We start from the raw sequence: 22,808 nt of genomic DNA, 5'->3' as shown, positions 1-22,808 counted from the left end.
TGATAAAATGAATTATTTAGGAGTATGGATTAGAAATGACTCTGTGGTGGCAGCATATATGGATTAGAAATGACTCTGTGGTGGTAGCATATGTGAGAATAGACTAAACAGAAGACAAAAAATTGAGAAACTGAAAGTTTTGTTATATGGACATGGATACTAAGATACAAGCCATTAAAATGTTTTTAGTCCCTTTAGTCATATACACGTCAGGAATACTTTTATCAACCAGAGGAGAAATTGTGGACAGCAATTAAAAAAGAGTTGAAGGATTTTATCTGGGAAGGGAAGACAGCAAGGGTCAAGTGGGATAAACTGATTCTGCCACTAGAACAAGGTGGACTAGGATTACCTAATTTGAGGGGGTATTTTAGAGCATTTTAGAACAACACAGGTTAAGGCTCTTATACATAGCACAGGCAGAAAAGTATAATTCAAGGTGGAAAGGGATGATGATGACTCAGGGAGGAAGCTCAAGAAATAAGGAGATTGGGATTTGGATGCAGACTGTTAAGGAGAACAACCAAAAATCATAGAGTATTATATTCATAAAATAGCAGGGAGTATTCTGAGAAGCAAACCAGTACGAGAATGGAGAAAAGAGATTTTGCCGATAGGGTTGACTGTGATCAGGGATACAAATAATAGGCAAGAGGGAGCTGGAATTTATTGGAGAAAATTGGCAAAGGAACCAAGGTATTGGGAACAAATAACTAGAAAGGGAAAAGTAATACAATTGGAAAAGGCCAAAAATTTATTTGGACTGCAAGTTAGAGATTGCCTTCCCTGTCAAGGATTGATATCAGAGTTTAGGTTTATAGGTGTGTACTAGGCTAATGGCCCTGGAGCATTTACAAGCCTAGCCATAGGATTACCCTGGCAAAGTGCCTCCCAACCTTAGTTCCCACTGCCTCTGTTGAGTAGAGCCACTGGAGTCATCCCTGGGGTGAATTTTCTGTCTCCCATCCACTCATCAAGATTTCTCTCGAAGTGGGTCAGTGAGGTGCTCTGCTTGATATGTATGGGGAGTCTATTCCATAACATGGGCAGTCTCTGGGTTATGAACCTGTCCCTCCAGCATGTTCTGTTAATTGTGGTAATGAGGTTGAGGTCTCTGGAGTGTATGATGCGGAGGGATTGGGACTTCTTTAGATCTAGCATTTCTAGCAGAGCTGGGTCAGACATGACTTTGTAAGTCAAGCAGAGATCGGCTCCAAGTAGGCGATATGAGACAGAGAATAGTTGAAGTTTTTTGAGTCTGTCCATATAGCACAAGTGTTTAAGGCCAAGGATCCTCTTTGTGAGGTACTTTGGCGGCCTCTTCAGTTGTTACAGCTGTCTAGTGAGGTACATGCCAAATGGGGCATTGTACTCTATGATTGGCCTAATGAGGGAAGAGTAGAGGGAGACAGTGACCTCTTTCTTCCTGGATGCAAAACCCTTAGTAATGAGATATGCCACAAAGAAGGACTTTCTGACCATAGTGTCAATGTGGTGATCAAAAGAGAGGTTGCTGTCAACCTCTGTTCCCAGATCTCTTATAACGCCTTTTGTGTTCAGTGGACTATCATCAGTGTGTTAATTCATGGGAACTGGGTTTTTCCCAAAGGGGATGAAGACACATTTTTTGGCATTGAGCTTAAGGCCATGGTTCTGACACCATTCGTTGGTCTCAGTGAGGCCATTCTGTAGGATGCCAACATCACTTAAGGAGTTAATAATAGCTCCCAACTTGCAATCATCTGCAAATTTTGTCAGCCAGTCACTTAGTGTTGGCCTGGACTTCAGAGAAGTAGATACCAAACATGAGAGGACCCAGGACCAAACCCTGTGGGACTCCACTCATGACTGGTTGGCAGTCTGACTTGGAGTCAGCTACTTTCACATTGTGGGTTCTATCTGTGAGCAAGCTTGCAACCCACCTAGTGATATAGAGGTTGATGCCTAGCTTAGTGAGTTTTTCTATGATTCCTAAGTGGGCAATGGTATCAAAAGCCGTGGCCAGATCACAGTAGGCTGCATGAATCATCTTGTCTTCATCCACAGCTCTGGTGTTGACTCAAAGAAGTCGACCAAGTTGAGCAGGCATGATCTACCCTTCACAAAACCAAACTGTGTGGGATCCAGAGTTTGGAGATTCCCTATATCCTTGTTTATTACGTCCATGATGATGCGTTCCATAGCTTTGGATATCAGGCTTGTCAGGCTAATGGGGCGATAGTTCACAGGGTATGTAGTCGCTCCTCCTTTGTTGAGAGGGATGACTGTAGCAGTGTGCTATTCAGTAGGGACTAAGCCTGAGGTGAGGCTGTGATTGAACAGGGCACACAGGTGAGGTGCCAATTCACTCTGTAGTTCATGTAGAACACAGCCAGGAATATTGTCAGGTCCCATAGAAGCTGTACTGTTGGCCTTGGACAGTGCTGTTTTAACCTGTGCAGCAGTAATACTGGGTGCCTGGCAATCTACTGGTATTGTAATTGGTCCTTTGGGGGAGGGAGAGGGGTAAAGTTGACACTGAATCTGTCAGCCTGTATACTGGCAATATATGTTGGCTCAGTATAGGAGGTGCCATTGTGCAGTAGCTCAGAGCCAATCTGGGTATTGCCATGGAGATTCTTTACATAACTATGGAAGGCCCTGTGGTTGTCTTTACTATAAGCAGCAATTCTGTTTTCATTGCTAGCTTTGGAGGATTTGATGAAGGATCTCAACTTTTTGTTGAGGCTGATAAGGGAGTTTTTCCAGTCTTGGGACATCACCTTATTCCACATCAGTTTCCTCCTTCTGTTGTAGAGTTTGTTTATAGCAGGGGAACACCAGATTGGCTTCCTTTTTTTTGAGGAGAGCATCTTGGTTCTGTTGGGTATGGTGAGATCCATGCATTTGTGTACGTGTCCGTACAATGCATTGGGTGTATGATTTGGTGGCCATACAACTGTTTTCCATTTACATCGGTGCCGTGAAGTTAGCCACCTCTGTTTTTAGGAGCCCAAAGTTAACTTTGGAGAAGTTTTTCATGGTGGTTAGCTTTGCGCGGGGTGGGAGGGATGTGGATTTACAAGGTGATTAGTTTGTGGTCGGATCTAACCAGTGAGGAGCTGACTATTGGTGTAGAGCAACAGTTGCCCGTGTTAGTAATGACCAGGTCAAGGATGTTGCTACCTCTAGTGTGGGTAAGAACGAGCTGGTCCAGGGCATTGGAATTAATGAACTCCAGGAAACGTTGGACAAGTGTATTGGTACAAGAGTACTTTCCCCAGTTAATGGAGGGGTAGTTGAAGTTGCCCAGTAAGAAAGTATTAGGTTGGACCCTAATAATCTCCAGGGTGCTTAGGAACGTGGAGTGTGAGTCTTGAGACATGGTTGGGAACCTATAGTAGGCTATGACCTGAATCTCTGTCTTACCCAATGTTAGCTGCACCTGAAGTATCTCTGATGCATTATGTTGGGCTTCTAGTTTGGAGGTGTGCACATCCTTTATGAATATGGAAACACCACCACCTTTGGAGCTTCGGTCCAAGTTGTGGGGCCGAAAGGTGTAGAATGAGTTATTTATTTATTTAATTTTACATTTGTTAACCAGGTTAGTCTGGCTGAGCTTTTGGCTCATTTTCAGCAGAGACCCAGGGAGAAAAGCTCCTCAGGACTATAAAACAATTTATTAAATTTTAGTAACATAGTAGTAACAATCAGCTATAGGATCTTACAAGCAGAGACCTGGAGAGAAAAAAAGCTCCTCAGGCAATTCAATTATACAAAGTATTAACAATTGGCAGACAAGTATGTGAGTTGTTACAAACAAGGTTTTAAACAATTAACAGAAGAAAATGTGACTTAGTTACAATATTATTTAAGCTGCTTAGAGCAAAATGAGTTAATAGTTAGGCAGATGCTTATTTAAAGAGTTTGGAAACAAGAAAGGAAAGTAAGAATGGCTAGTAGAAGATGTATAGGAAGTAGAGTATAGGAAACAGACTAGACAGGTAGGTTGTTTTGATACCTAGAATTAAGAGTGGTTGGAGGTAGAGGAAGGGAAGAGGTAGAAGAGGCAGGGGAATAGTGTTAGAGATACATTAAGAGTGAGGTGGTGTAACAGGTGAAAGGATGGTGGTTTCAGGGTGGTTGGCTACAGTGGCAAGATCACTTTGTTTTTAGGTGTTTACTTGTGGCTAATTTGAAACTTTTGCTATGATGGAGGGATTTTATTTCCAAGGGGAGTTGGTTCCAGGATGTAGCTGGGTTATAGTTAGAGAGGGCAGCCTATTTTGGTTTTAGGTTTGTAGATGTCTAATAATTCTTGATTTGAGCTGCGTAGCGTTCTAGCAGGGGAATATTTGGATATGATAGTGGAGCGGCTAGAGCCGAAGGAGGGTAGTTAGAGGATAGAGTGGATGATTTGTAGTTGGTATAGTTGGAGCAGCTGAGGGAATTCTAGCCAGTCTACTTATTGTAGTGCCAAGCAGTGGTGTGACTTGTAGGTTTGGTTAGCTGCAAATCTGGCAATCTTATTATAGGTAGTTTCAAGCTTGGAAATAAGCGTAGAATTTAGGTTTGTGAATATGTGGCAGCTGTACAGGAGTGTTGGGAGTAATAAAGCCTGGGAGAGAGTTATTCGTTATAGCCTGGTAATGCAAGGGTGCTCTCTGCTGCCTTGAACCAGGTCTCTGTTACAGCACAAATAGGCAAAGGGAAAGAAATAGGGGGCTCCTAAATGAAAGATCCGCACTGGTAGAGTTTTTAATAGAATGTAGAACAGAAGCTGCCATTAAAAAAGGAATAATTAGTAAAGCATATAAAATACTGCATGATAATTACAAGAATCAGTCAGAGGAGCTTAGAAAGGATTGGGAAGAGAGATTGGATAAGCAACTCACAGAGACAATGGGGGGATATATGTATGTCTCCCAAATATGCAACAAAGTCAAGAAGATTTAGGATCTTTGCCTGGAAGTGTTTACGTGGTATTTTTATACCCCAAGTAGACTCCAAAGAATTTTTCCTCAGGTGGATAGCAAATTCTGGAGGTGTAATGGGCAAGAAAGAGGTAGCTAGGAACATATTTTTTAGAGGTGTGATGAGTTGGCAGACTTTTGGGATTCCCTGCCATATGCTGTGTCGGAGATGCTGGGTCGGCAGATTGGACTGACTGCGGAGATGATTTTTTTGAGTTAGGCTACCGAATCGGAATTGCCTAGACATAGTAAAGCCTTGCTGAGTCTAATTATGGTAGCTGCCAAAAAAGCAATTACTAGAAAATGGAAATCAAAGTCTAAACCAACTTTACTAGAAGTAGTGAATATAGTGACTTGCGATAAAACAACTGGACATAGGGGCTTTAGAAAAGGGAAGGCGCAAACTACATAGACAAAAATGGGAATTGTGAGAAAAGTATATGCAGAGTAGGAACAAGGTTTAAGAGGCAGGATTTGAATGAGCTATATAATGCTTTAATGAGAATGTCTAGAAGGTTTATAAGTGATTTGTAATGTGTTACAACTCAGTTGTTTCAATGGTGTCTGTAAACTATTTACAACTAAAGTGATTTCATTTTGTATATTTTTCATTTATATAAATGTAAGATTGCCTTTGTCACATGTGGAAATGTAATAAAGATGTTGGGGGGAAAAAAAGCCTAGTATATTGTCTTAACTAGATTGGGTTTCAAAGTTATAGCTGAATGTCCTGGTAGATATACATGTCATCTGATTTGGAATTTAGTGCACCACTGATTCCTATAAAACTACAGTGATAGGAGTTCTTGCTTGACTGAAAATATACCACATTTATTAGTATACTTACGAATTTAAATTATGTCACTATATTTATAGATGGGCGTGTATATGGTTTTAATTGGTGCTCCTTTGTATAGCCACTGTGCAGTATGCACAATGTTTGAATCTTGCCGCAGACAGCAGTTTAATTTTGCCTTATTTCAGTTGCATGCAAGCAGTTTAATCTGTTCCCAGCTACTGTCATTTTCAGTTTTGTGACTATAAGCTTGTCATGTAGGGAGCTTGCACACCAAGACTGCCTAAAATATTGTTGAGCTCTGCGGGGTAATCTAGTTAGAAGAATAATGCAACATCTGTGTATAGGATAGAATCTTAGACTGGCAAAACTAATTAAGGAAAATGTCCATGACCTCAAAAGTAAATAGTATGACACTGCATGAATTTACTGTAGATGCACTTCATACAGCTACCAAGAATTTAATCACATGAGCATGTCTTAACCCAACTAATCTGCCCATTAAGGTGTATTGAAGAGAAGCTCATTGCTAATCAGATTCCTATATTTTCCTACATTCCACTGTAACTGAATTTGGTTATTATATGTATTTCTGGATTCTAACATGTTCTTGTTTCACAGCTTTCTGAAGAAAGCAATTTCAAGCATTTGCAACTCACTGTAACAAAAAAAAAAAAAAAAACAACAACAAAAATAAATGTTGGGATCATAAGAAGTTATTTTAGCTAATGGCCAACGAACCTTTGTAAGCCTAGCCATTCATGCCCCAATTTTTACAATTATCAGTGCTGTAGGACTAGAATGCCTTTGGTATATGCCTGTGCCTTAGGCCATCTACAAGCTGATCCTGTCCATAAAGTCCACTGGTGACAAGCCAGGGGTAAATTTGCAGTTTACCTGCTACTGGTCCAAATTATATTTGAATGGCATTAGAGAAGAGCTCTGTTTGACATGAATGGGAAGTGTTTTCCAGAGAAGGGGTAATCTCTGAGAGACGTATCTGTTTTGCTTATGTCACAAATGAGGTTTAAATCCTTAGCTCAGGTAATTCTAGTACTGTTTATTTTTTGAATCTATCGGATTAATTAGGACTGAATGAGAGAATGCCTTGTTGGGTAGGCATAGATCACTTCTCAGTAGTCTGTAAGAGACTCGGTACATGGACAGGGCTTGGGTGCAGTCCACACAGGACGTTATTTACACCCTGTATTCTTTTAGTGAGGAACTTGTGTGGCCGCTCTAGCTGTTGGCACATGCCTGGTTAGGTATATGCCGGAGGATGCATTGTACTCGATTATTGGTCTAATGAGAGCTGACTGTAGTGGGGCTATGATCTCCTTAGATCTGGATGCCTTGTCCTAACTTATAAGTTGCACCATGTAGAAGAATTTTCTCACCACAGTGGCACATAGGTTCATAGATTAGTACTAGGCTAACTGCCTTTGTGGGCCATTTTAACCATAACCAATTAACTCATGTGAGAATCAAACCTTGCATGTTGTGTCTATAAGGCAAATATCTTAACCATTACGCCAACCTAAATGACATACAAATGAATTATTAGATCTTAATAGGTAAGTAGTAACCTAACTCCCCTTCTTTATCTTTTAAGCCTAGCAAATTTCCCTCCAAGGTTATTCTCGGCTGGGGTGCCTTCTGTGCGGAGTCTGCATGTCCTCCCTGCATTCGTGTGGGTTTTCTCTGGGTGCTCCGGTTTCCTCCCATGTTAGAAAGACATGCATCTGGAGCTTTTCTCCCCAGGCCACTGGTGAAAACTGGCTCATTCCAAGTAGGACTTTCCCCGGTAAATAAATTTTAAATAAAAATAAATTTTAAATAAATAAAATATTTTGCCCTCTTCCATGGCTCTAGTGACCTTCACGAAGAAGATCACCAGGTTTAGTAAGCATTAACTGCTCTTGACAAAACCAAACCGGGATGGGTCCATTTTTTGTTTTTTTAATATTTCCTATGTCATTATCAGGGCCGTGATCATTTTTTCCATGACTTTGCATGTAAGATTAGACAAACTTATGGGTCTGTAGTTTCCTGGATCAGTTGATGGTCCACCTTTGTGTAGTAGGGTGACAATTGCAGTCTTTAATTCCCTAGGAACAAAGCTGTCTGGAGGCTGTGGTTGACCAGAGATTCTAATGGGCCTTACAGGTCATGTTTAAAGCTGTTTAGGAGGCATCCGTGGATATTATCAAGGCCCATTTATGCTGTGTTTTAAATGTGGAAAGTGTGGTGAGGACCTGTTCTAGTGATATTTGGAAGAGAAATGGTACAGGGTATTTGATGGGTAGTACCAGATCATCCCAGAGACATATGGATTCGGTCTTCTGCTTAGCACCTTATTGTTCTTGTTAACACTTTTGAGTAAAGGTACCATTTACTCCTCTCTTATCTTGGACTTGGGTAACTATTTTAGCCAATTAAATGTTTCTGTCAAGTCTCTTGTCTCTGTGCTTACAGGTTGAGATGTATGCCTTCAGTTATAAATGAAGTATCACAAAATCACAAAAAATTAATTTTTTACATGTATATTGACTAGGCGGTCTTTTTTTCTAATTACAGTAAACTGTCAGTTAACTGGAAATCAAGCAACTAACACACTCAAGAAACTGGAAAAAAAATATTGGAGAAATACAGTACAATTTTCATGTGTTGCACTTTCCGTTTTCCCCCCGCATAAATATACGTTACATTTTTAGAGTTTTAGAGTTCTAAAAAGGAAGATAGGAATAAAGTCCCTCTCTCCCCAACCTGAGAACAAGTCAAACCAAACAACTAGTATAGGGTACCGTATTAGTCAGGCCTATTTTTAATAGTAACTCTAAAGCAACCAGAAACTACAGTTATCCTGCATCTGACTACCAATCCCCATGGGTGCCGGTTAACTGACAGTTTACTGTAGAACTAGCCAGTACAATTTTTAACTGACATTTGTGCATACATACTGTACATAAATAAGTAAACAGACACACACATTCCATGTGAAATTGTGATTTCATTTATTTAAAAAATAAACAAGCAAGCAGACACACAGGTCTCATGTGAAGACATGGTTTTATTTATTTGACTATTTCACTACTAATGACTTATCTAGGCACACATAGGTATTATTGATATAATGTAACAGTTGTACAGTGAAACAGTGTAAATTGTAACTGAGAGCAAATGCGATATTTTGTTGTAAACAGAGAATTTGCTGATCAATCACAACAATGCAAGATGTCTGTAATAGTTTAAGGAATGCCATTACACCTAAAAATGAAACATAAATAAAAAATGAATGCATCCTTGTATATGTAACATAGCCAGTCAATTAAACGGCTTATTTATATTTACACATTTTAGATGCATGTAGATACATACAGATATTTCAGACCTGGGCAATAATGTCATTCTAGCTTGCAAATGTACCAGAACAGTCATTTCAGTCAAGAAGACAGTCTTAAAAAAGTCTAAAGTAGTGCTTACTTTATTATAATTAGAAATGTTACTCCATGTGGCAGTTACTCTTACAGAGAACAAGTGACTACATCTCTTATTCCTGTATCGTCTCCTACACAGATTGTCTGTTTCTTTACTACTCTTTACTACTTTTTGATAACTGTAAACATTCCTGGAGGTAGTTTGTCTCACTTAAATATCAATATGAAATGAAGTAAAAAGTTCAAATATTTTAATGTTTTGTAATAACTGAAACTTTCAAATCCATGCATGCCCCTGGTATATTTTCGCTGTGCTCTTTCCAATATACTTATGCTAATTTTATTATAAGATTTTTAATTATTATTCCATACTCTAATTTGGGTCTAGTGTAATTTACAATCCATCACTTCATCACTTGTGATTTCCTGGACTTTATATATTTTTTTTATTTTTATTATCTGTTTGTTTTTACAGACTATAGTTTTAAAAATGATCATTAACCAATTTACTAGCATGATTAAAAAAAAAAAAAACTCAAAGCTGGATTTACCCATATACCCAAGTCATTAAATGAATCCACATTTTAAATCGGTGTGCTGTATTAAATATTCATTCTTCAGTCTCTCTCTCTCTGAAATCTCATAGGCTTTGCTGTTGATAAAATTATCAGCATATTATTCTCCTGTGCCCAAATGGTTTCAAGTACTCAAGTTATTTTGTCCTGTCTGTGACAGATGTAACCTGTTTGCCTGTTTAAAGTTACCTTCATGGAGACAGACGATGGAGCACAACAAATGAAAAAGATCAGAAAGACGTGATGTAAAAATTTATGGGCCTGATTGACAGCTCTATAGGATACCTTGAATGAACCCAGAGATTCACCTGTCCTGTTAATGTGTCTTTGTCATGTTCTATTTGTAAGCCATGCAGCTATCCATCTTATCAAAATTACATCAGTAAATCGTTGCTGTAATGTAGTGACCATTGTTTTGTGTATGATTTTATCAAAGGCTGACATTGTTTGTATAAATTACACCACAGCACCACACTCAGAACACATTATTGATTAAATTTAGAGGTAGTTACACAAATGAGGGTGTGGATAACAGAGTGGAAGTCAGGGACAGTACAGTAATGTGGTGCAGGCTAGTCAGCACCCAGATGTACTAAAAGTATAATTCCACATTGTAGGATAACAGAAAAACTGTTTGTGTTGTTGGGAAAGTGAATTGAGAGAAAAGTATGTATACAATGTATGAATGTTGTACTACCTGGCATAATATTATTGTATTCCATAATAAGTCATTATGGCTACATTACCCTTTAATGTTTAACTGACACTCACCATTATGTCAGACATTTGCATAGACCTAAAATGTGACATCAACACACTGACCATACCTTGTGTGTACTGTTGTGGACATTTCACAATGTGATGGCAGTCCTATACTTGGACTGAGACAACACACCCTTGTTTACATTTGATGCATTCAGGTTTGGGGTGTAGCGCTTTACGGCTTATCATCAGTGCATAGCAATGAGAGCAGTCACCAGAGGTGACATATTGAGTGGGAGTACTGTTTCTGTCACCGGCATGATATCTGCAGTCTAGTTGGCTAGACAATGCATTTTGTGTAAGTAGACTATTTCTCATTCAGGGGCTGGGTTGTGCTTGTATAGTTTGGGTCACCCAGAAGTGTACTGGCAGGCTTTGTGTAAATGTTGTTGCTCATACATGTCATGCTAAGGTCTTCCCGGATGACAGTATTGCATCTATATATGTTTTTAGGTTTTGTCACTTCTCTAAATTACACAACACTGTGTTATGTGATGCTATCATGTAACCAATGTGCAGACATGATTAACAGAGCTGTGAATACCATTCTTGGGTCTTGTCAAGGATACTGGTTTGCTAGCATGTGGTGATGCCAAAATGAAAGAAGTGTACACATTTAGGTTCATAGATTCATGGGTTAACAGTAGGCTATTGATCCAGAGGAACATCAGTAGCCTAACCACAATATCCCATATTGTAAGTTCCCAATGGCATGACTCGTTTATATCTAGCTGTAGGCCCCTTTCAATGACAGCTTCAGGGGCCACACCTGGGCTGTCATTGTGATTGCCCATCCATGCATCCAGGTTATGCTTGAAGACGGTCTGGGAGCTCCTTTGCCTTATATCCAAAGGAAGTCTGTCCTGTTAAAAGGGGATTTGCTAGGATTTATTTATGTTATGGTAGATGATGACTTCTCTTGAGCAGGTGTTTAGGATGTTACTAGTTCTGGGGATGCAAAGCAGGTGATAGTGGACTGGATCCTTCGCGGCTATGCAGATTAGACAGAGATTACCTCTCCAGAGTCTATAGGAAAACAGAAAAAAGACAAAGTGCTTTTAAGGCTATCTGGTAGCTCAAGAAATACATACACATGATTATTGTAATGAGAAAACAATACAGTCTCTCAAGGTCATGTGCTTAGACAAGTACACACCAAAGGGGACATTATACTCTAGTAATCACCCCTGATGATTAGGTAAAAGGATTTCCTTACATTAGTGGGTACGTAACAAAAGATAGCTGATTGCCAGTGAAAGTGCTCAGGTCCCTAATGACTGAGTCAGTGTTGGCTAAAGACGCTATAGCGCTGGTGCTGCATTTCTTGGCATGTAGTTTGTGTGTGCTTCAGACACAACTTATTGCTGCATACTAGTCCTTCCTGAAAATTCTGGAAGTGAGATACTGAGGTAGTGACACTACAAGTCCTTAATGTCAGCCTTGACATTGGAAGAGTAAATACCAAACACAAGTGGTCCTTGGAATTGATCACTAGGGGTTACCACAAGTGAATACTCTTTTTGAAGAGAGCATAACTCTCATCTAATAGACTTTTGTATGACCATTAATTAGCCAGTTTATTTTCTAGCAGGTAACATAAGAGTTTACAGTGACAGTAATGCACTTCTGAAACTGTTATGTGCACTGCATACGTAGTTTCACCAAAAAACCTGCATTATCAGATAGGTAGCATATCTGAAATGTATAGACATTCAGGAATGCCTAGAATTTCACGTCTGTCAGTAACACATGTAGAGGCTGTTGTTTTTAAACCACATGAATATAAACATAGATTATGTGTTACATACATACGTAGAAAAATAGCTACTATAACTTGTCAAAATATAGGGTTATCAATGGCATGAGATTTTGCTCGCAGCACTTAATTTTTACTGCCTTAGTAAAACGTGCCCCTGTAATTAAATGGCATTGGAAAGTATATATGGGAAATGTATAGCCTGCATTCGCTTCAACTTTCAAACGCTAATCCGTGTAAACTAACTGTACTTCAGTCAGACATTCAGGAAAGATGTGAAAGTTGAAAACATTTTACCATAATGATAGAAAAAAGTGAGAAAAGAAATCCAGTAGGATAGAATCACTATTAGGCAAGTAGTTAGGATGTGATTTGCAAAGGACAACATACAGCATCAGCTATTGAGAAAATACTTTTAGAGCACTATTTAGATTCAGTTCCAAAGCTGCATGACATTTTTAGAGAGAAGATGCAAAATGTTTTATTCTTTTAGAATATTTGGAACATGTTTCTTTGCAAAGCACAACCGTCCAAAGCAATGCTGTGCTGTAAAATGAGGGAAAATCTGTATAATTGTAAAAGTGCACCTACATCAACACACACACATGTACACATACTAACACGCAACACTAATAACAGATCATATGAAAAATAATTGCCAGTGGAGGGAAAAAGATTTGTAGTAACAAGCATGAAAAATACTATTGCCTAGGCTTGAATAATTATTAGACACAGTTTTGCAAAAGCAAGTATTATTTTATTTTATTTTACATTTGTGTACCAGGTTTGTCCGACTGAGCTGGTAGCCTTTTTCAGCGGAGGCCTGGGGAGAAAAGCTCCACAAAATATGTATACATTGTAGTAATTAAAATTCCAGATCAACAGTTTGGAGAAAAGCTACAGGTAACTGTTGTTAGGACATATTAATAACATTATAAATAGAATTTATATTGTGTACAGACAAATTTTAATATGTAAAATATGGTAAAGTAGCTATCTCCTCATTGCTACAGGTCTGTGTGAGTCAAGATAGCATCTCTAGCGGAGTAAAATCCAGTCATTCAGCAAATCTAATTCTTCATGAGTGGGGGAAGGAGAATACAAAATGACAAACTGCAACTGTAAGTTCTAAGCACTTCCTCTAACAACCCCCACTGAGACTTTGTTGTTATCTGACCTGCAGTATGCTAAAAAGGCTCTTTGAAAACCTTGCCTCTAGCTGAACATGTGACTTACAGAGTACAAAAAATGTAAACAAACTCCTCTAGCAAAACATCTGAGATAGTGCCCCTTTAAAAGCAAGAAAACTTAGTGGTCTGGCATCCCCTATTTCACGTTTTGTTGAGATATAGCGAAGAGAAAATGTAAGCAGTAATATGGTATTGTGTACTTTCTTCAGGTTATCACAGAGCTTCGTTTCTAACTGCGTTATTTTAGGGGACCCCTTGTGTTATACTGGGAAAACGTGTTATTCTCAGCAGGAACAATTTGTGAATGCAGCAAGAATGCCACAGAACACAAAACGTCTGCTTTCATTCACAACGTTAAGCTCTTGTTTTGACACATACTTGCCAGTTTTCTGAAGCAGCTTGGAACGAGTGCCCTTCCCACACTATCGGAATGCAAGAAGTAGAACCAATGTATGCATGATGTCACACGGAAATCTGCATACCTGTCACTTCTCCATCATCTGTCAGTCATTCGGGGCATGCCCACTTCCATGCAGAACTCTATGCGAGGTACTACACTAATACAAAGCCCAAAAGAAATTTAAAAAGTCCGTCTTTCTTCATTGTTTTTCTTTCTTTTTGGCTGAGCTTTGGCTGGTGGGTGGGCTTATGCAAATAAGCACCAGCCTTTACCCAGCATGCCGAGAAGAAGAGCAGCGGTAGGGCTCTAGTTTCTCCTCCAAACAACATGGGAACCCCTCTTTGTGCACGACTGCTTTCCCCCATTGTGCTCTGAGAGGGAGTTTCCCCAGTCAGCGCAAGCGTAAAGTATGTGAGCCCTCTGATAGCTGTCTGCTCAGCAGCTTAGTAGTATCGCTTCTCGGCCTTTTGGCTAAGATCAAGTGTAGTATCTGTTCTTATCAGTTTAATATCTGATATGTCCCTTATCTGGGGACCATATATTAAATTGATTTTTGCAACAGGGAGATGGAATAGGGGCTTGCTCCGTCCACTCCACGCATCAACCTGGTATTGCAGTACTTCCAGGAATGGTGCACCCTCCCCTTGGGGAGGATTCTCTAGTGGTTGAAAAAAAGGGCATTTTCCTTTTTTTATTTTTTCTTCTCAGCAATTGAGCTCTGTTCTTTCACTTCACTTATCCTTCAGTTGTCTTTGTTTTCTCAATGCTTGGCAAATGTTATTGCCTGTTGTGTTGCTTAGTGTTTCAGTGCATTTTATTGATATAAAGTAATCTCTACAGGTAACTGATTTGTTTGCAGTTGAAAGCATTCTCTATCTTTACAAATCTTTATCAGTTTAAAAACTTTCATTCTGTCGCTTTCTGTAATGCTTACTGTATCTGTAGGCTAATAGCTTTAGTCCCTACCCTTCCTTCCCTGTTGGTGTCTTGCTGTTATACTTGGTGGCTTTGCAGTTGCCCGCCCCTACTGTAAATCTGATCTGGGACACTCCTCCCAGTCTAGTGTCATTAGCTCATTCTACCTAATACAGAGAGAACATTAGATAAGTCCTTCTGTTTCTCCTTTTTCCCTTTCAAAAAGTGTTCTGACTGTGCTTCTCAAACATTTTGGAAATATAGAGTATATTTTACAGCACTTATTATAACTGTAATTGCCTTAATATTCCTACAACTCAAGTGCTCTCGGTTGCACTGCATCTGAAGTGTTTGTGTGTTTTAGCTGCTTTTCTGTATATATGGACTTCTCTGTGTATGTAGACTAGCTGCTTATTCTGCTGTGTTACTGCATCTTAAATCGTTTTTCAGTTGTGCACTTGCCTTGCTTCATTTAAAAGTTTTAAATTGCTAATTTTGTAGAGTTTTAATTGCATTTACTGTTTTGGACTACACAATCAGCTTTGCTTGTCTCAGGACTTTATTTTCACACCTTGCTGTGGTAGAGGGAAGTCCTACTGCCTACCAGTGGGACTGGTGAGCATTGTACTGCCTGTCTAATGCTAGAGGAGTAGTTTCCAGCTTTTAAATTGTAATTGTATTAGCCTTTTTCGGCTGATTTCTATCCCTTTCAACTTTCTGACTTAAAACGTGTGTGTTTGCACATTTTTCACATCGTGCAGCACTGCGAGGATACAGTTAAACTATTCCAGGTGCCAGAAAGTCTGCTCTTCAAATTTTCCCTTAAAACTAGCTGGTTTCTCAGTAGTAACACTAAAATCTGAACCCCTGTGACTAGCACTTGCTCTAGAACCTGCTGGAAAGAACTAGGAAGCCTGAAACTGACACAAGCACTCAGCTCTCTTTGTCAATAAGGAGAAATTAATCATAGGCACTAAACAGCCTATAACTGCAAAGTACCTTGCAAAGGTAAGGGAAAACAGCTCTTAAACTTTACAAAAAAGCACCTAAACAGGCATGTCCAAGGGTCAGCTTCCGGTGATTTCTCCTGTCCACCTGGTGAATCTGGGCATACTGGGGCAATGCGGCAAACTGCCTCATGTACACAGACAATCCTCTCCTCCTACCACCCAACACTACAACCTGCGAGAGATGCACTTACATAGCCAAACTGGAAGCAAAGCTCTCTCCAGCCAAGATTGTGCTAGACAGTCAAGCGGAGAAGGTTAACACCTGCATTACACCTCAAGCAACTCATAGCCCTTCAAAACCCACACCATCAACACCCACACATAGCAACACTAAACCCACGTATGCGGAGGCCCTTAACATTAACCTGCCCAAGCAACAAGGACCTCCGAAGCCGAAACGCAAACAAACACCAGTCACAACCAAAGTGACACATAGCTCACAACACCAGTGTGCCACCCAACAACAGCCCCTAAGGCAAGACAATGTACACAACACTTTAGTCATAGGTGACTCTATAGTCAGGCACACTGATGTCCCACTCACCAGGCTGAACAAGGAGAAAATTACAGTCAGCTGCCTGTCTGGTGCCAGGATTCGCCACATAATTCATGCACTCAAGTCACTCCACAACAAGTACAAATACGACTCTGTCATTGTCCATGCTGGAGTGAATGACTTGAGACGTACCTCCCTGGACTACATGAAAAGAGACATGGAAGAGCTCTTGGATCATGTGACCCAGGCAGGAATGACCCTAGCCCTGAGTAGCATCCTGCCTTCGCCCAGAATGATACCACAGTATAAGGACAAAATGATTGACTTCAACAATTGGCTAAGCTTCTGGTGTCATTCAAAGGGGATCCAGTATTTGTCTGCCTGGGAAGACATGATCGACAAACCACGATGCTTTGCCAGAGATGGTCTGCACCTATCACCCCTGGGATTCAGGTTACTGGCTAAAGCTCTTGCCACCCCTATAGTGCCTTTTTTAGGCAAGGTTCAAAGGATAAAACCACCACCGTAACAGATACAAGCATGCAAAATCTGAAGGTAATGCTACTCAATGCTAGAAGTCTATTACACTCTCTCGGGGCACTCCTAAAAATGGAGAACATCGATATCTGTGCAGTAACTGAGACCTGGTTCAAGGCTCCAGAGAGCACCCCTGCAATACCAGGCTACAATTCTTACCACAATTTTCGGCCACAAAACCAAGACCGAAACACTAAAGGTGGAGGAGTGTCCATATTCACCAAGGATATTCACACCTCCAGGCTAGTTGCCCAACACAATGCATCTGAAATTCTCCATGTGCAACTAACATTAGGTAAGACTGCAATCGAAATTGTAACTTGCTACAGATCCCCCACCATGCCGCAAGATTCTCACTACACCTTTCTAAACATACTGGAAAATATTAAGATACAACCAAACACCCTAATACTGGGTGATTTCAACTACCCTGCCATTAATTGGGAAAACTACTCTGGTACTAACTCCTTTTCCCAACGGTTCTTGGAATTCATAAATTCCAACACCCTGGATCAACTAATCCATTGTCCCACCAGGGGCTCCAATATCCTAGACCTGGTCATTACCAACATGGGAGATAGATGCTCCACACCAGTGGTCACCCCCTCATTGGTCAGGACTGACCATAAGCAAATCACCCTTGACAGCCACATCCCACCCCCCAGTAAGGAAACCTCCTTAAAACTTCTCCAAAGCCAACTTCATGCTACTAAAGTCAGAAGTGACAAATATCGCAACATCCACACAGATGGGATTTGAAAGTTCAACTGCAGAATCCTACACTAAGGCACTGTACGAGCACATCCACTCGTGCATGAATCGTGCCATCCCAAATAGAACCAAGATGCTCTTCTCCAAGAAAAGGAAGCCAATCTGGTGGTCCCCTGCTATAAACAAACTATACAACAGAAGGAAGAAACTGTTGCAGAAAAGAGGAAAATCCCAGGATGCAAAAAACTCCCTCACCAGCCTCAGTAAGAAGCTGAGATCCCTCATAAAATCCTCAAGAGCTAGTTACGAAAATAAAATTGCCAAAGATTCCAGAGACATCCACAAGGCATTCTATAGTCATGTCAAGAATCTAAATGGCAATGTTCAGATCTGCTCTGAGCTACAACAGAATGGCATTAAATATACTGATCCCAAGTATATTGCCAATATCCTGACAGATTGATTTAGTGCCAACTTCACCCCCCTCTCACCCCTTAAAGGGCCCATGTCAATAACAAAAGATTGCCAAATTCCAATAATCACGGCCACACAGGTAGAAACCGCACTCTCCAAAACTAAGAATACAGCATCCATGGGACCAGATGACATCCCAGGCTGTGTACTACATGAACTACAAAATGAACTGGCATCTCACCTAAGTGTCATGTTTAATCATAGCCTCACCTCAGGCTTTGTGCCCACTGAGTGACGCACAGCTACAGTTATCCCGCTCCACAAGGGAGGATCCACCTTGGATCCCGAGAACTACCGTCCCATCAGTCTGACAAGTCTGATCTGCAAGGGCATGGAACGCATCATCACGGAACTTATAAACAAAGACATTGGCAACCTTCAAACACTGGACCCCACCCAGTTTGGGTTTGTGAAGGGCCGATCTTGTCTCCTGAATCTGATTGACTTCTTCGAATCAGTCTCCAGAGCTGTGGACGAGGGTAAGGCGGTCCACACAGCCTATCTGGACCTCGCCAAGGCCTTCGACACCATCCCCCACTCTGGAATCATAGATAAACTTACTAAGCTGGGCATAAATCCCTACGTCACTCGATGGGTTTCCAACTGGCTTACTGACAGAACCCAGACTGTAAAAGTAGCCGACTCCAAATCCAGCTCCAAACAAGTGACAAGTGGAGTACCTCAGGGTTCAGTCCTGGGACCACTCTTGTTCAACAAAGTCAAGAAGATTTAGGATCTTTGCCTGGAAGTGTTTACGTGGTATTTTTATACCCCAAGTAGACTCCAAAGAATTTTTCCTCAGGTGGATAGCAAATTCTGGAGGTGTAATGGGCAAGAAAGAGGTAGCTAGGAACATATTTTTTAGAGGTGTGATGAGTTGGCAGACTTTTGGGATTCCCTGCCATATGCTGTGTCGGAGATGCTGGGTCGGCAGATTGGACTGACTGCGGAGATGATTTTTTTGAGTTAGGCTACCGAATCGGAATTGCCTAGACATAGTAAAGCCTTGCTGAGTCTAATTATGGTAGCTGCCAAAAAAGCAATTACTAGAAAATGGAAATCAAAGTCTAAACCAACTTTACTAGAAGTAGTGAATATAGTGACTTGCGATAAAACAACTGGACATAGGGGCTTTAGAAAAGGGAAGGCGCAAACTACATAGACAAAAATGGGAATTGTGAGAAAAGTATATGCAGAGTAGGAACAAGGTTTAAGAGGCAGGATTTGAATGAGCTATATAATGCTTTAATGAGAATGTCTAGGTTTATAAGTGATTTGTAATGTGTTACAACTCAGTTGTTTCAATGGTGTCTGTAAACTATTTACAACTAAAGTGATTTCATTTTGTATATTTTTCATTTATATAAATGTAAGATTGCCTTTGTCACATGTGGAAATGTAATAAAGATGTTGGGGGGAAAAAAAGCCTAGTATATTGTCTTAACTAGATTGGGTTTCAAAGTTATAGCTGAATGTCCTGGTAGATATACATGTCATCTGATTTGGAATTTAGTGCACCACTGATTCCTATAAAACTACAGTGATAGGAGTTCTTGCTTGACTGAAAATATACCACATTTATTAGTATACTTACGAATTTAAATTATGTCACTATATTTATAGATGGGCGTGTATATGGTTTTAATTGGTGCTCCCTTTGTATAGCCACTGTGCAGTATGCACAATGTTTGAATCTTGCCGCAGACAGCAGTTTAATTTTGCCTTATTTCAGTTGCATGCAAGCAGTTTAATCTGTTCCCAGCTACTGTCATTTTCAGTTTTGTGACTATAAGCTTGTCATGTAGGGAGCTTGCACACCAAGACTGCCTAAAATATTGTTGAGCTCTGCGGGGTAATCTAGTTAGAAGAATAATGCAACATCTGTGTATAGGATAGAATCTTAGACTGGCAAAACTAATTAAGGAAAATGTCCATGACCTCAAAAGTAAATAGTATGACACTGCATGAATTTACTGTAGATGCACTTCATACAGCTACCAAGAATTTAATCACATGAGCATGTCTTAACCCAACTAATCTGCCCATTAAGGTGTATTGAAGAGAAGCTCATTGCTAATCAGATTCCTATATTTTCCTACATTCCACTGTAACTGAATTTGGTTATTATATGTATTTCTGGATTCTAACATGTTCTTGTTTCACAGCTTTCTGAAGAAAGCAATTTCAAGCATTTGCAACTCACTGTAACAAAAAAAAAAAAAAAAAAACAACAAAAATAAATGTTGGGATCATAAGAAGTTATTTTAGCTAATGGCCAACGAACCTTTGTAAGCCTAGCCATTCATGCCCCAATTTTTACAATTATCAGTGCTGTAGGACTAGAATGCCTTTGGTATATGCCTGTGCCTTAGGCCATCTACAAGCTGATCCTGTCCATAAAGTCCACTGGTGACAAGCCAGGGGTAAATTTGCAGTTTACCTTCTACTGGTCCAAATTATATTTGAATGGCATTAGAGAAGAGCTCTGTTTGACATGAATGGGAAGTGTTTTCCAGAGAAGGGGTAATCTCTGAGAGACGTATCTGTTTTGCTTATGTCACAAATGAGGTTTAAATCCTTAGCTCAGGTAATTCTAGTACTGTTTATTTTTTGAATCTATCGGATTAATTAGGACTGAATGAGAGAATGCCTTGTTGGGTAGGCATAGATCACTTCTCAGTAGTCTGTAAGAGACTCGGTACATGGACAGGGCTTGGGTGCAGTCCACACAGGACGTTATTTACACCCTGTATTCTTTTAGTGAGGAACTTGTGTGGCCGCTCTAGCTGTTGGCACATGCCTGGTTAGGTATATGCCGGAGGATGCATTGTACTCGATTATTGGTCTAATGAGAGCTGACTGTAGTGGGGCTATGATCTCCTTAGATCTGGATGCCTTGTCCTAACTTATAAGTTGCACCATGTAGAAGAATTTTCTCACCACAGTGGCACATAGGTTCATAGATTAGTACTAGGCTAACTGCCTTTGTGGGCCATTTTAACCATAACCAATTAACTCATGTGAGAATCAAACCTTGCATGTTGTGTCTATAAGGCAAATATCTTAACCATTACGCCAACCTAAATGACATACAAATGAATTATTAGATCTTAATAGGTAAGTAGTAACCTAACTCCCCTTCTTTATCTTTTAAGCCTAGCAAATTTCCCTCCAAGGTTATTCTCGGCTGGGGTGCCTTTCGTGTCGAGTCTGCATGTCCTCCCTGCATTCGTGTGGGTTTTCTCTGGGTGCTCCGGTTTCCTCCCATGTTAGAAAGACATGCATCTGGAGCTTTTCTCCCCAGGCCACTGGTGAAAACTGGCTCATTCCAAGTAGGACTTTCCCCGGTAAATAAATTTTAAATAAAAATAAATTTTAAATAAATAAAATATTTTGCCCTCTTCCATGGCTCTAGTGACCTTCACGAAGAAGATCACCAGGTTTAGTAAGCATTAACTGCTCTTGACAAAACCAAACCGGGATGGGTCCATTTTTTGTTTTTTTAATATTTCCTATGTCATTATCAGGGCCGTGATCATTTTTCCATGACTTTGCATGTAAGATTAGACAAACTTATGGGTCTGTAGTTTCCTGGATCAGTTGATGGTCCACCTTTGTGTAGTAGGGTGACAATTGCAGTCTTTAATTCCCTAGGAACAAAGCTGTCTGGAGGCTGTGGTTGACCAGAGATTCTAATGGGCCTTACAGGTCATGTTTAAAGCTGTTTAGGAGGCATCCGTGGATATTATCAAGGCCCATTTATGCTGTGTTTTAAATGTGGAAAGTGTGGTGAGGACCTGTTCTAGTGATATTTGGAAGAGAAATGGTACAGGGTATTTGATGGGTAGTACCAGATCATCCCAGAGCCATATGGATTCGGTCTTCTGCTTAGCACCTTATTGTTCTTGTTAACACTTTTGAGTAAAGGTACCATTTACTCCTCTCTTATCTTGGACTTGGGTAACTATTTTAGCCAATTAAATGTTTCTGTCAAGTCTCTTGTCTCTGTGCTTACAGGTTGAGATGTATGCCTTCAGTTATAAATGAAGTATCACAAAATCACAAAAAATTAATTTTTTACATGTATATTGACTAGGCGGTCTTTTTTTCTAATTACAGTAAACTCTCAGTTAACTGGAAATCAAGCAACTAACACACTCAAGAAACTGGAAAAAAAATATTGGAGAAATACAGTACAATTTTCATGTGTTGCACTTTCCGTTTTCCCCCCCCGCATAAATATACGTTACATTTTTAGAGTTTTAGAGTTCTAAAAAGGAAGATAGGAATAAAGTCCCTCTCTCCCCAACCTGAGAACAAGTCAAACCAAACAACTAGTATAGGGTACCGTATTAGTCAGGCCTATTTTTAATAGTAACTCTAAAGCAACCAGAAACTACAGTTATCCTGCATCTGACTACCAATCCCCATGGGTGCCGGTTAACTGACAGTTTACTGTAGAACTAGCCAGTACAATTTTTAACTGACATTTGTGCATACATACTGTACATAAATAAGTAAACAGACACACACATTCCATGTGAAATTGTGATTTCATTTATTTAAAAAATAAACAAGCAAGCAGACACACAGGTCTCATGTGAAGACATGCCCCGGGATTCATGAAGCTTGCGCCAGGCGCCAGCATAGCGTCGGCGTTATAACGCCAAATATGGCTGCTGAGCGATTCAGGTATGAATCAATTCCACGTGCACTACCGGTGTGCGCCGGACCTGCTCCGCCCCCGGCGTAGGTATGCAAAACACACTGTGTGCGGTATTGCACCATGCAAAA

At 40.1% G+C, this 22,808-nt stretch overlaps 1 protein-coding gene and 1 non-coding gene across 4 annotated transcripts in view; both read left to right on the top strand.

Annotated features, from left to right (window-relative positions):
* The window catches only part of LOC122805563 (solute carrier family 25 member 45-like), a 1,930,246-nt gene that overhangs the window by 1,268,811 nt on the left and 638,627 nt on the right, over nt 1-22,808 (top strand). The window lies entirely within an intron of this gene.
* LOC122805689 lies at nt 14,323-14,513 on the top strand. Its single transcript, XR_006365402.1, has one exon. It is a non-coding gene; the product is annotated as a U2 spliceosomal RNA (small nuclear RNA).

This window comes from Protopterus annectens, chromosome 6.part1, assembly GCF_019279795.1.
Source record: "Protopterus annectens isolate FY-2018-M chromosome 6.part1, PAN1.0, whole genome shotgun sequence".
In the NCBI taxonomy this organism is placed as follows: Eukaryota; Metazoa; Chordata; order Ceratodontiformes; family Protopteridae; genus Protopterus; species Protopterus annectens.
Note: the sequence above shows the minus strand (reverse complement) of the source record. Positions and strands in the feature narration are given on the sequence as shown.